The following is a 12,810-nucleotide window of genomic DNA, read 5'->3' as shown; positions in this document are numbered from 1 at the left end:
TGAAAAGAAGGGAAAAGTATTTAGATGTTTTAGCTGCACAGTCAAAATACCGTGATTATATGGCGTGTGTCACTTTTTCATTGCAATTGAATTAAATTCATTTCAGTTTACTTTTATTTATATAAAATATAGCACAACAGCAGTGGCCTCAAGGTACTTTATATTGTAAGGCAAAGACCCTACAATAATATAGCGAAAACCCCAACAATCAGATGACCCTCCTTTGAGCAAGTACTTTGGTGACAGAGGGAAGTAAAAACTTCCTTTTAACAGGAAGAAACCTCAGGCAGAACCACTCAGGAAGGAACAGCCATCTGTCACAACTGGTGATGGGAGGAAGACTATTAGATTCCCACTGGTCCAGTCCATGCTGCAAACCACTGTGTTAATAGACCTCTCTGCATTGAATTATACCTGTTATTAATCTCTGTCTCTCTTCCACAGCATGTCTTTATCCTGTCTTCCTTCCCTCTCCCCAACCGCAAGTACTTTGCAGCAGATGGCCCTGCCCTCCCTGAGCCTGGTTCTGCCGGAGCTTTCTTCCTGTTAAAGTCCATGCTGTTTTAATCCTTCCCACTGTCGCCAAAGTGCTTGCTCATAGGGGCCGCCCCTGTTGGTTCTGCCGGAGCTTTCTCTGTATTTTTCTTCCCACTGTCGCCAAAGTGCTTGCTCATAGGGGGTCATATGATTGTTGGGTTTTTCTCTGTATCTATTATTGTAGGATCTACTGTACAATATAAAGTGAGGCGACTGTTGTTGTGATTTGGCGCTATATAAATAAAATTGAATTGAATTGAATTGAATTGGTTGTGTAGTGACTGTGCAAGCAATAGGTGGATGCCTCCACAGAGCTTTGTGCGGGCTTTGCTGAAATTTACAACACACATATAAGTGGAATAAAATGCAATCTTAAGTCCCATTTGCCAAATAAAATACATTCAGCAATGGCCTAATTAAATTAGCTTCATGACCAGCTGTTTAAAACAGATTCAAATGTACCAAACTTAAAAACATATATATGCATTTGTAGCATCCCGATGCATTAAGTGAGTGCTGGTGTAATGGCATGGCTTCAGGTTTTTGCTTTTTTTGTTTCTTGTCTTCGCCTTCTTTTTTCTGTTGCGCTTTAGGACTGTTGAGGGGTGTGTGTTCATGGGTGTGATGGGTTTTTTGCCCCAAAGACGGCACAGACGTCGCACAGCCATACAGATGGGATTTTTACCCTCGCTGTCTCCGATATTCAGACACAGTCCTGCTTAAATTTTTAGAACATAACAATGCGAAACACATCAAGTTAAAGCCTAAATATGTTTTCATCTGTTATAATGTATTCATAACAGCATGAAAAATCTGATTGCAAATGATTTTAATTACAGCCAAGAGATAAACTAAAAAGGCTTTTGTGAAAATATAATAAAATCCAAATAATCAGAATTTCATCATCTTCAGTTTGCCGGATTATAATTTTCAGCTTTTGGAAAGGATCAATAATTGCCCTGCAGTTAATCACATTAAAAATGCCCTCATTAGGGTTTCGACTGATATCGCCTTTGCTTTGGAGCAAATCTCTTTGCATCTCCAGTTTTTCTCTGTTCCGTCTTTTGTTAGTCTTTTGATGCCAAGGAAATTTCCAAACAAATATTTGTGCATGCATCATTTTTTGATCTATGTGAACAAATTTTATCAAAATGAAAGAGAGAGGGAGAGATCTTTCCTTATCTGTCACTTGTGAAATTGACAGCTAAAGTGTATAATTTTAACGTTTTAACCATACAGAAGGATAGAAAGTATCCTGCCTTTTCATCTTTTCTCATGTCGCTCTGCTTCTTGTGCTCAGATCATTTCTAGTGAAAAAAAACACTTGCTTGTAAATGAAAGACTCTTCTTTGTGAACAGAATAAGGAGAAAACAGCACCACGAGCCCTTTCTTCTTATCTCTGTTAGTTTGAGTACAGAACAAATTTTTTTTTTGCTGGGTTTGTGTAAAGTGCATGGCCTGTAGATTCTTTAAACATTATTTTTCCAATCAGTTAGGTTTATAGGTATAATATTATATAATAATGACAAAAAGAAGATTACCTCGCTAAAAGTTCTTAAAACTAGATTTAAACGAAAAATAAATTTCCTGTCTCTTAGGAAATCTGTATTTGCTTGGTTGATTATTTCTTCTTGTAACAATGCCTCTCGCCAATAAATCTTATACTATTGGCAATCCTGTTTATTTCCACTTATTGTGTCACATTTGTAAGGAAAATGCATTTGTGGGTTGAGCAGCAGACTATGAAAAATTTACCAGATCTTCTCTGCCAATGCCAAACAGCTTATTCTACTACTGACTGTTGTTTGGTGTCGTTTACTGGATTGGATGATTGAAGTCTGAAAAAACCAGACATATTGGCAATTTAACAGTTTAACAATTTAACAAACAGAGGCCTGAGGAGCATGTGGAAGAACCATACACAGCTACAACAGCCTGGCACCTCCTCATGCTGGTCCCCAGCTTGGTCACACGCTGCTGGGGCATCCCATTCTTCAACCAGCATTTGTCACATATCAGCCAATGTGGTTGTGTTGGTCACTCAGGCATAGCAGCACCCATAAGCAGATTCAAAAAGTGTTCATTAAGGTTGAGGTCAGGACTGCAGGCAGTCCATACCATCCTTTAAACTCCCAAATTCTGGTCTCTGATAAACCCCCCTCTATGTGTTTAAGTGTTGTCATCTTGGAGGATAGAGTTCGGTCCCAGACTGTGGAGATATGGGATTGCCACTGGTTACAGAATGTCATTTTGATATCTCTCTGCATTGAGATTCCCGCCAATGATGACAAGCCTTGTTTTTCCAGTGAGGGAGATGCCGCCCTACACTATCACACTGCCTCCAGCAAAAGCTGTTACCTTATCAGTCGCAGCAGTCAGTATCTTTTCTACCCTGCAGTCCAGCTGCTATAGACAGAATCTGGACTCCTTGCCGAACAAAACGTTACTCCAGATGTTCAGGTTCCACTGCACATGTTGCAGACACCAGTGCAAACGGACCTGATGGTGAAGGGCAGTGATGGCAGGCCCTGTGAGACTGGAGGCTGGCTGTGTGCAGTGTGGTCCAGATTGTCTGGGTAGAGAGCCATTAGCTATATTGTTCTGCAACGCTTTAGAAGACTGCCTACGGTCTCTAAGTGCTGACAGGATGAGGAAACGGTCTTCTTGTCGTGTTGTCTTCTTAGTACGCCAATTTTGCAGCCTATCTCTGACATCCCCCATTATGTGGAACTTGGTCTTCATAAAATGAATAAAAAATTAAATTACATACTGCAAAGATATGTGAATGTAACCTTGAATACAGTTTCTGCCTAATGCACTTTCATTCTGTTAATGGTGGCTGTTACGCCTCTGTGCACCTGCACGATTGCCCTCACTTTATTGTTTGTTTTATCATCATTATTAACCTGTTCTCTCGCTCCTCTGTCTTTTATCCCTGCTAATCATTAGGTGGAGGAGGTCTCTTCTCCATCAGCACCTACCTTTGTGTTTAGTTGCTTTCTGCAGTGTTGTCCAGTAAATACTTCATTTTAGGTTATCAAAATGTATTGGAACTGTAAAAGCTTTGTGGAGTCATATATGCTGGCTGCTTTTGAACCATAGGCTCAGGTGGTGAAGCCAGGTCTGAACTCCCAAGGTACTCAACATTTAACCTTTTGCTTGTTAATATTGTTGGCTTATAAATTTTGCAGTGAATCAAAGGTTGTTTTAAAACCTTTTGACTGAAAGCCCAAAGTTTTAACACAAATGGAAAAAATAATACAAACACTTGGAAACTGAGCATTTAACAGAAGAAAACAGAAGATGTTGTTGTTAATTTGACTTGTGATTTAGAGAATCAATATCAATATCAATTCAAACCATACAAGTGAGGTAAATAATGTTTTCTGTCTGGAACAAAATGGGGATTTTGCTTCCAGGATCAGTGGCACCTGCTCCTCACACTTCAGAGTTCTGACTCAGATTTGGTGTCTGCCAACTCATGAGGGTTGTATCTGGCTCTTCAGCTGCTAAACGCTCCAATATGTTCTTTATTTTGTTAACTCTGCCTCTATATTGTTTGATCTAAAGGTACAGAGAGTAATTTTTATGAGGTTATTTAATGTAAAAAGGATGATGTAATCATAAATAAAGAACAGAAAAGTTACATTACATCTTTAAACATTCTCATGAACTTATAACAAATCTATTAAAAATACATTGGAGGAGGTTTACAATGTTCCCCCACCATATTTGAATGCAGAGGCTGGGAAGGACTAATTGCAGTTTTACTTACATGGCTAAAGACCTACAAAATATAACAGTATGCCAGAGGAGAAAAGTAGAGAGCTCATAGGTATTCGTGTGAGGTAGAGGGACATTTAAACTCGTACCTGCACCTTTAGACTCAAGATATGAAGAATTATACATAAGTGTTATCTTTGAAGAATTGGTCCCTTTCACCAAAGAAGAAGAAAAGTGAAGGAAAGAGTCAACAGTGTCTTACTTAAGTGTTGACCTCTTCCTTCTCACCTCAAGCCTCATCTCCTGAACTGAAGTCAGGACTCTAACAGTTCGGGGCCAGGACTGGGACAAAATGTCAGCCCTGTCATTTTTGGTCCAGGCGGCACCTCCTCCTGCACTTCTTCAGCGAGTCCTTGTAACTTGTTGTTGCTCCCATTACTGTTGATGGTGGTGCAGCAGCCCTGAGAGATAACATATCGTTAATTTGACACATTTTGCTGCATCTATGTTTAGCTTTTTCTTTTTCTTTGTGAGTTTTTCAGCTCCACATTTTCACAACTTCTTCCACACTAAACTCAGGTTGGTAGAGTTGTTGTTGGGTTAGTTCTTAGTTGCACTCCAACATGTGTTAATGACTCATGGCCAAAGTAGCCATCCATTTTACTTGAATCCTTGAATCTCTTCCTTCCTAGATATGTTCTTTATCTATTTTCTTACCATGTGAACTTCATCTTCCTCCGTCTCTTCCTCACGTCTGCACCAGCTCCACAGCTGGTGCTAGCAGCAGCAGCAGCAACTTATTTATTCAGCCTTTAATCTTGCACAAACTGACAATTTTATAGATATTTAATACCAGTAATATATCCACAAGCAGAACAAGCTGAAAACAGACAGGTTAACTGATTTTTAACTAAGTGAATATCACTTTTAAAATCCCGGTACAAGCTAAGGATGTTAGGTGTTTGTATCATCTCTGCACTTTTAGACCCATTTAGCAAAAATCAGCCTGTTGAAAAGCGCTCATAGCTTTTCAATGTGACTCAAGACAGTTATGAGATGCCAGGATTTTCTCACCCAACAAAAGTAGAAATTTCATTTTATGCAATTAATCACAGCTTGTGAATTTTTTTTTTACTCACATAGATTAAATAAAATTCAGGGGCATCACGTGGGTCACATGGGTTAGCAGGTAGTTTGAACATGTGCTGATAACATAAAGACTTTTTTTTTTAACTTCTTACCTTCTAAAAATGCATCTCAAACTCTCCATGGTGCAGCTAGCATAGGTTGCTAACTTTCTGCTCCATTAGCAGCTAGCTTTAGCTTAAAATTGAATAAGACTCTAAAATGAAATTTAAAAAAATAGCTACAAAGCCTCCTTGAGAGATTTTTTTCAAATTTGGCACAAATATCCACCTGGACTCAAGGATGCAAGTGTCATGTAGGATAAAATGATAAACTGATGACATTTTCTACCTAAAAGGTCAAAAGCTATACCTTTCTAAACCATTAAAATGGCAACATTTCAACTCAGAAACAGACAGGAGTGATTATGACATTTGCCACATTTTGTTGGACACTGAAGCATGTGAAAGATTTTTTTTTCTGTTTGATGCATGAGCTTTCACACTAATACAACCGACTAACAGCTGAGGTGGTAATTGCAGTTAATCGTGTAGCAATAAGTGGTGAAGCTTGAATAACGTAAAAAGAAATACACTGTACGTTGAAATCTAATTTTGTCTTTGGAAGAGAAAAGTCACACGATAACAGAAGACATTAAGGTGCAACTGATGAGCTGTAGAAGTGGATTTGAGTAGAATTTATTGGCCAGAACAGGGAGCACTGGGATGCTAATTAAGATTGCTGACGACAATGTGGGAACGATTATCTGCAACGGAAGTGAGACCTATTCAGTGAAGTGTCAGTTCACCCTGTTTGACTTCTACACTGATATCTATGCACATCTGTCTATCTTTCGATCGATCTATCGAGCAGCTGCTTTTATTGAAATCTCAAATCAATAATGATAATAATGATTATAATTATGTCCTACAATTACACTGACACAGGCCAACGTAGATGACCGTGACTGATAACGGTGTAGACTCTGGAGACAAACACACAAATCCACATATGGTGCACTAAATTACACCGTGAATCTCAATTAAGCTACACAGCTGGGATCTTTTGCCATGCGACACCCACCACGCTGGACATTTTGAATTATGGCTTTAAACTGCAGGACAGAGATCTAAAGGATGAATAATGTCAAGATGATGTTTTGTTAGTTTTATCATCAGTGCTATTTTTAAATCAGTAAATTGTTTTAAACATTAAACAGTTATATTGTACTTATTTACATGCTGGCCTTTCCTTTATATGACTTAACACTTACAGCCTTGCAAATGTGTGTATACACACTGTTCATGTTCTCCACAGACTTTAAAATTAATGTGTAGTTGCATTAAAATCACAGGATTAAAGAAAATACACAGAGAAGAAGAGCAGAGGAATAACATTCCCATTGTCACCTCTGCTCTCTGTTTGACCATGAGTGTTTGTGGAAGAGATAAGTGAACTGAAGATAACCTTATTGGAGTTTATCACAGCTTGAATCAGTTATTGGCAATCTATCAGCGTGACAATAGGACCAATGGACTATCGAGATTGCACATCCCCTAGAACTGGCAGATGTGCAAAGCCAAGAAATTTATGCTTTGGCAGCGACAGATTAACAGCAAACAGTGTTAATGAGATGGATTGGTTCCCAGTAGAAGGTTTCTGCACATGATAGCACGGGGGGGAAGGAGCATTGCAAGATTCTTGCTTTTATGTTGACGCTCTCAGGAGAAAAGCTGCATTATCACCAACATAATACAGACATCTCCAGGAATTCCTTTCAAATGTTCTGCACACTGATGGGCTTAAGAGGGGAAAGAAGAGACACAGGACGCAGCTCCTTTGATTATTTTTTACCAAAACCTACTCTGTTAGTGTGAGCTGCTGTCAAACAGGCCTCAAAAGCAAACGTGCACAGCAGGAAATCTGAAACTGTGCGAACATTAGTGGATTTTACGGTTGTAATGTGAAAGCCAGAATACTAATATAGCTTTTAATATTTATATATCCCTTTTGAGATAATGAGCTTTTAAACACAAGTTTTAATAATAAATGTGTTAGATTTTAATCCATTTCTTTGGTATTTATATCATATTCACAAGCACCGTAGTCTGATACTGCGTTAAGCAATAAGGTAACACTTTTGAGGTTTGGCATATATTTCTCGAGAGTCCCTGCATGCGGCCTGAACTGGTTTCACACGTTATTAATGCACACGCAGCAAGTAGACTGATGATGCTCACTCTGCTCTGAAGATTATTGTGTGCTTGTCTGTGCTTTATTGTGTTGTGCATACATTTCCTGTGAATCAGTGGGCTGTGATGATGGTTTGATTGGCTTCTGTCTGCCAGCTCCTTCCTGTCTTGATGATGAGAAATGACTCACAGGCATGTACACATACAAAAACACACACACATCCATGCACACACACACACCACACACAATGGACAATTTATACCCTGTATCAGTGTGCTAGGTAATTGTTAACTTTATTTATTACTTTTATGATGGGCTTAAGATTAGCAACTCCATATCTCTCAAATTTGGGACTGCATTCTTTTTAACTAAGTCTGCATGAAGGACTAAACCAACTTTGCCCTGTGCACTGTACAATAACACATTGTACACATTCAAACTACAAAAAGTCTTTTGCTACTATTCAGCTTCTCTCTTTAAGTGTTATCACAGCAGATCATCTGCCTCTGTTACACCAAACGTCTGCACGGCATCCATGAACCTTCTCTGTGGTCTACCTGCCTGGTACCTCCATCTTCAACATCCTTTGTCCAGTATATCTACTATATCTCATTCACTCACATGTATTTTGTTTCTCTTTCTACTGAATTTCATTCCTTTTCTATCCAGACCATACTTCCACCTCCTTCCTACTCTCACTACGGATCGGATGGTCAGCAGCATGATAGTCCATGCAGCATGGCAATATGATAAATGTAGCAGTGATTGATGGGCCTTTAGGTGACTAGATTATCAAACAGCTAATTGTGTGTTGCTGCTAATATTTCCAGTTGCAAATCAACCACAGTTTTATTTCGAACATACGAGTTACAAATGTTAATGAACATAAAAACAAGTGAACGCAAAATTAGTGAAAGCCATCATATTCACATGGGAATAATGTTAACAATTTCCTATTTAAAAGGGAGTATTAGGAAGCAAATGCTTATTAATTCCTACCCCTATCTAGCTCATCTTATATATCTGTTTTGACTATACAATCTAAATCATGTACATGCTGTAAATAAATATCCTTATCTGCGACACAGTCCCATGTCATATTAATGTATACATCTGTATGCATTGATCTATAATTATTTAAAAGTATTTCTTTTTAAAATATGCAATTATCCATTTTTAATGTATAGTAAAAGCATGTAAATATTACATTACAGTATATGGTATATTATATTACACCCTACCTCATCTACATAATTCATTTATTTGCAAATTTTTCCAAATTTTCCTCTATATTACATCACAAATAGACTGCTCTGGGTTTTAAAATTCACCTCCTCCCCCCTTTGTCAACATTTAAACATCGAAATTAATATTAGAGAAACTTTGTTCCCAATTGGCTGCTTTGACAAGCAAGTCCAGTCTGGGAGCCCTCAGACTTGCAACCGCCAATTCGTCGAAGTTTCCTCTGTAGCCAGAAGATATCCGGCCCACAATTCTAATTAAACCTGACAGTCACTGTTTACAGCTCAATGCAGCTGTACTGAAAAAGGGAATGTAAAACTGAATCAGCATGAGATTATAGGCAGTGGTTATCAAATCTATTTTGGCATGCACCATCACTCTTTTGCTCTTCACATGGACTATTTACCAGCGTGCAACCAAAGCCTGCTCAACTGTGATATTTCAGCAGCATTCAGACAACCAGCAGGTCATAAAAGAAGGCCAAAAAGCTTCTGATACCAATAATCTTATCCCTTGTCCTCAGATTCTACATAGTCACATGCAGACTCTCTTTATAGAGATCATACCTGCTGACAGGCTTTGTACGTCTAATGATATGTTGTGGGATAAAAGGAAATGACACAAGCTGTAGGAACAGTTGTAGTAGTTTACAGCAGAGATAGTACATCGACAGACAATGCAGTGTTTTTTTTCTGCAGAGAGTTTTGAAATATAACTGAGATTTCAAAGACTAAAGTGTGCAACACTGGATTTGAGGGGTGAACAATAAGCAGCTCGACTGCTGAGTTAGCAGTGGCAAACTTTCAGTTGACAGAGTTGGAGGCTCTGCTGTACATCCACTGCTTTTATTTTGACATGATTTCCACTGATCAGAGCTACGTCCAACCCCACAGAGTCCACATAGTTTAGCTAATGGGACATCTCCCTCCTCTTGATTCTGCTCACTCAGCACATTGTGATCTTCCTAATTGAATAATCAATAATGTAATGAACACTGCAGGATACACTTAGAAACTGCTGAAACAATATAACCATGTAAAGAGTGGATACAGAGAGATCTATAGTTGGTGTCTGGCCGGCTCCCAGCAGCAATCTTGCTATATAACATGAAAATACACTCTTTTTGTTCCTGAAGGACTCATTCACTACCTCATTTTCTCTTTTGTTATCTCACGTTTAGTTGAGTGTTTCAAAGCAGTGATTCAGATTCTAAGCTCTCCAGTTGTAAAATACTCAAACCATTTTTCATGGTCATATCTAAAGAGCGCAACAATTGGTGGTTTCCTGTGCAGAATATGCACTGCATTTTAAGTTCACCTCTTTATTTGTTCTTCTGTAATTTAGGGGATATTCAGCTTTCCTGGGTTAGTAGAGTGAACATGTTGCTAAGTGCTGAAGCCCAAGAGTACATTTTAAGTGAGAAGTGGGCTGTGGAAAGTGGAGTTGGCGTGGACCAGCTGTGGCTATAAAAAGCACAAGACCATGGTAGACAACAGTGCTAAACACAAATTTTCTTAAAGTTTGCCAGCAAATGTTTAAGAAATAATTCACAGCAGGTTGTGATATATTATTATGACATCACAGTGAGGTGTTGATCAGCCCAAATCCCTTAGCTTTTATTAAGCAATTACCAGGTATGGTAATATGGACGTTTTACACAGCCCAAGGAAATGTTAAATTAGCATATATATTGTAGACGTGTTCCAGTTTTTACTGCTTTTATTAACTTGTACACATAAGCATTCATAAAACAGGGCTCTTACAAAGTAATAGCCCCTTCTGGGTGACTGCACATAGTAGGCTTGGGAGACGTGGTTACATTAGTCAACCAGCCTGAGTCAGTCGAACAGCCAGTATATTTGTGGAGATGTATGTGCTCAGCTGCCTGGAAAACTGCCTATATGGCTCATAGTTTTTTGTTAGGTTAAGTTGTATCGCCTGCTGTGGCAAAGATCTTTGCTCACTTTCTCCGGTCCTGCTGTTTTAGTTGCCAATATCTCTTAAGATATGTTTTGCACTTGTGGCCACTTATGGCCGTAATCTTTTTTTGTGTCTGTGTAAAGATCTGTATCAGATAGTTTGAAAATTGTGGTCCTTCAGAGGCACTAGAGTTTCTTTCTGTTGCAGTCTTGCTTATTTGACACTGTAGGCCAGTGATTGATGCCCCCTGGCTCTTCTGTGTACCTGTAACGAAAAGCAAATGACACTTTTTTTAGCTGTAGTGTTGCCCATTAAAAGCCAAGATAGCCAACAAACTAACCTATTTATATAGTTATATCTTTTGATAGAGAAAACAGGGCAGAGAGGGTGGTCAGGATTGTCATACATTTCTTTTCTTGTGCTCTGTTTATTGGTCTCATGTGGGTGTTTTAATTTCTTTGTATGCTCATGGAAAGCTAGTGTTGCATACTCTCTCAGTAACAAAAAATGAGTCATTTTGCCTGGTGTGTAGCTGAACATCAAACAGCACTTAGTATCCCCTTTGCTTACTATCCCCTCCAGACTGTTAAGATACAGCACTCTCTTTGTGCTTTGATGTTCAAGTCACTTTGAATCTATTCAGTTTCATTTACATTTATATATAAGTATAGACCCTGGAATATTAGAGAGAGAGTGACTCCTTTATGATGCACTTGGCGACAGTGGGGAGGAAGAATTCCACTTTCATCAGAGCACAGAGCTCTATAAGGGTGCCGTCAGAGGTTGAAGGGAAGAAGAAGAAAAATAAAGAGACCACCAATGACAAGCACAAAAAACACAAACTATGGGAGACAGTAGGCAAGAAGTCATCTGACACTGACACATAATGAACTGTTGCATTGTTCCTTTTGTTCCAACAGTCTGTTTGAGGAGACTGAAATCAACACGTTTCTTGCCATTTCTGACAGTAGCACAAAAAAAAGCTTCTTTTCCATATAAACCTTTGTTGAGCGTTAGAGGTTTTATTGAGCAATGAAAGATTATGTTCGAATCTGCCACCCCATTTGACACAATTTAGTTATAATGTGCTCCTTACTAGACAGCAGCAATATGCTAATTTAACATTTCCTTGGGCTGTGCGAACCTCTCAAAAACAGCCACACCACAAATGGAAACTAAGAGGCAATCAGCTGTCCAGAAACACTTTCCACTGCAGGCCTTTCAGCAATGCACAATTTGTCGGACTAATGAAAATGCCACATGGATATTTCTGAATCTTGTGGATGTGGCTAAGGATAGACAAATGAATAAAATGGAGATGAAAATAGTGTTTGTGGAAAAGAAATTATGCTGGATTCAGAAATGGGATTACCATTTATAAAACAAGGATGTACTGATGTTATTGCAGCTTGCATAAAAAAGGAGGCAAATTTTACACACCGCTGTTTACATCAGTGGAGCTGAGGTAGAGCAGATAAACACTGTTAGAGAAAATTCAGAAATACTTCTTAAGTAAACTAAGGAAGCTAAATTCAGTCATTTAAGCTTACAACCTCATGCTGCACAGCGATAATTAAAATGAATCTTTAATCTTAGAAAAAAGGCTCCAGTTAAGCTTGTACAAATGTATTTGTTCTGCAAAACACCATAGCAACAACCTGGGAAAACTGTTGCAGCTTCTAATGATGCTCATCTCTGTAAAATACCATAAATATGTCTTCAGAGGGTTTCAAAATGAAGCAATATGGTGTTTGGCGCCATGCAGTCAATTTCAATATGTGTCACTGTGCTATAAGCTCCCCTGAATATGAATGCATTGAAACAATGGAATGCAAAACAAAGGCTGTTTTCCCCTGGGACTCGTGGTGCTAACATATGGGCTGTAATGCAGGCTCCGCTTGTTCCAGCACAGGTTGGGTCAGCATGGCTCCTAATGCAGCACTGAATCCTTGTTAGAGTACACACCTGGGAGGATTTTCTCAGTAAAATCCTAAGCAAGTCACACACACGCACACACACACAAAAGCCACTGGAGCTCCTGGTCACGCTGCTTCCACCCTTGTCCTGAT

The 12,810-nt window shown here is 38.9% G+C and overlaps 1 long non-coding RNA gene across 1 annotated transcript; it reads right to left on the bottom strand.

Annotated features, from left to right (window-relative positions):
- Window positions 1-4,171: 4,171 nt before the first annotated feature.
- Window positions 4,172-5,567, bottom strand: LOC120441694. The gene is made up of 3 exons (XR_005614194.1): window positions 5,503-5,567; window positions 4,979-5,088; window positions 4,172-4,722 (listed from the first exon to the last, which is right to left on the bottom strand). It is a non-coding gene; the product is annotated as an uncharacterized LOC120441694 (long non-coding RNA).
- Between the last annotated feature and the right edge of the window lie 7,243 nt (window positions 5,568-12,810).

This window comes from Oreochromis aureus, linkage group 9 (genome assembly GCF_013358895.1).
Source record: "Oreochromis aureus strain Israel breed Guangdong linkage group 9, ZZ_aureus, whole genome shotgun sequence".
NCBI classification, from domain to species: Eukaryota; Metazoa; Chordata; class Actinopteri; order Cichliformes; family Cichlidae; genus Oreochromis; species Oreochromis aureus.
Note: the sequence above shows the minus strand (reverse complement) of the source record. Positions and strands in the feature narration are given on the sequence as shown.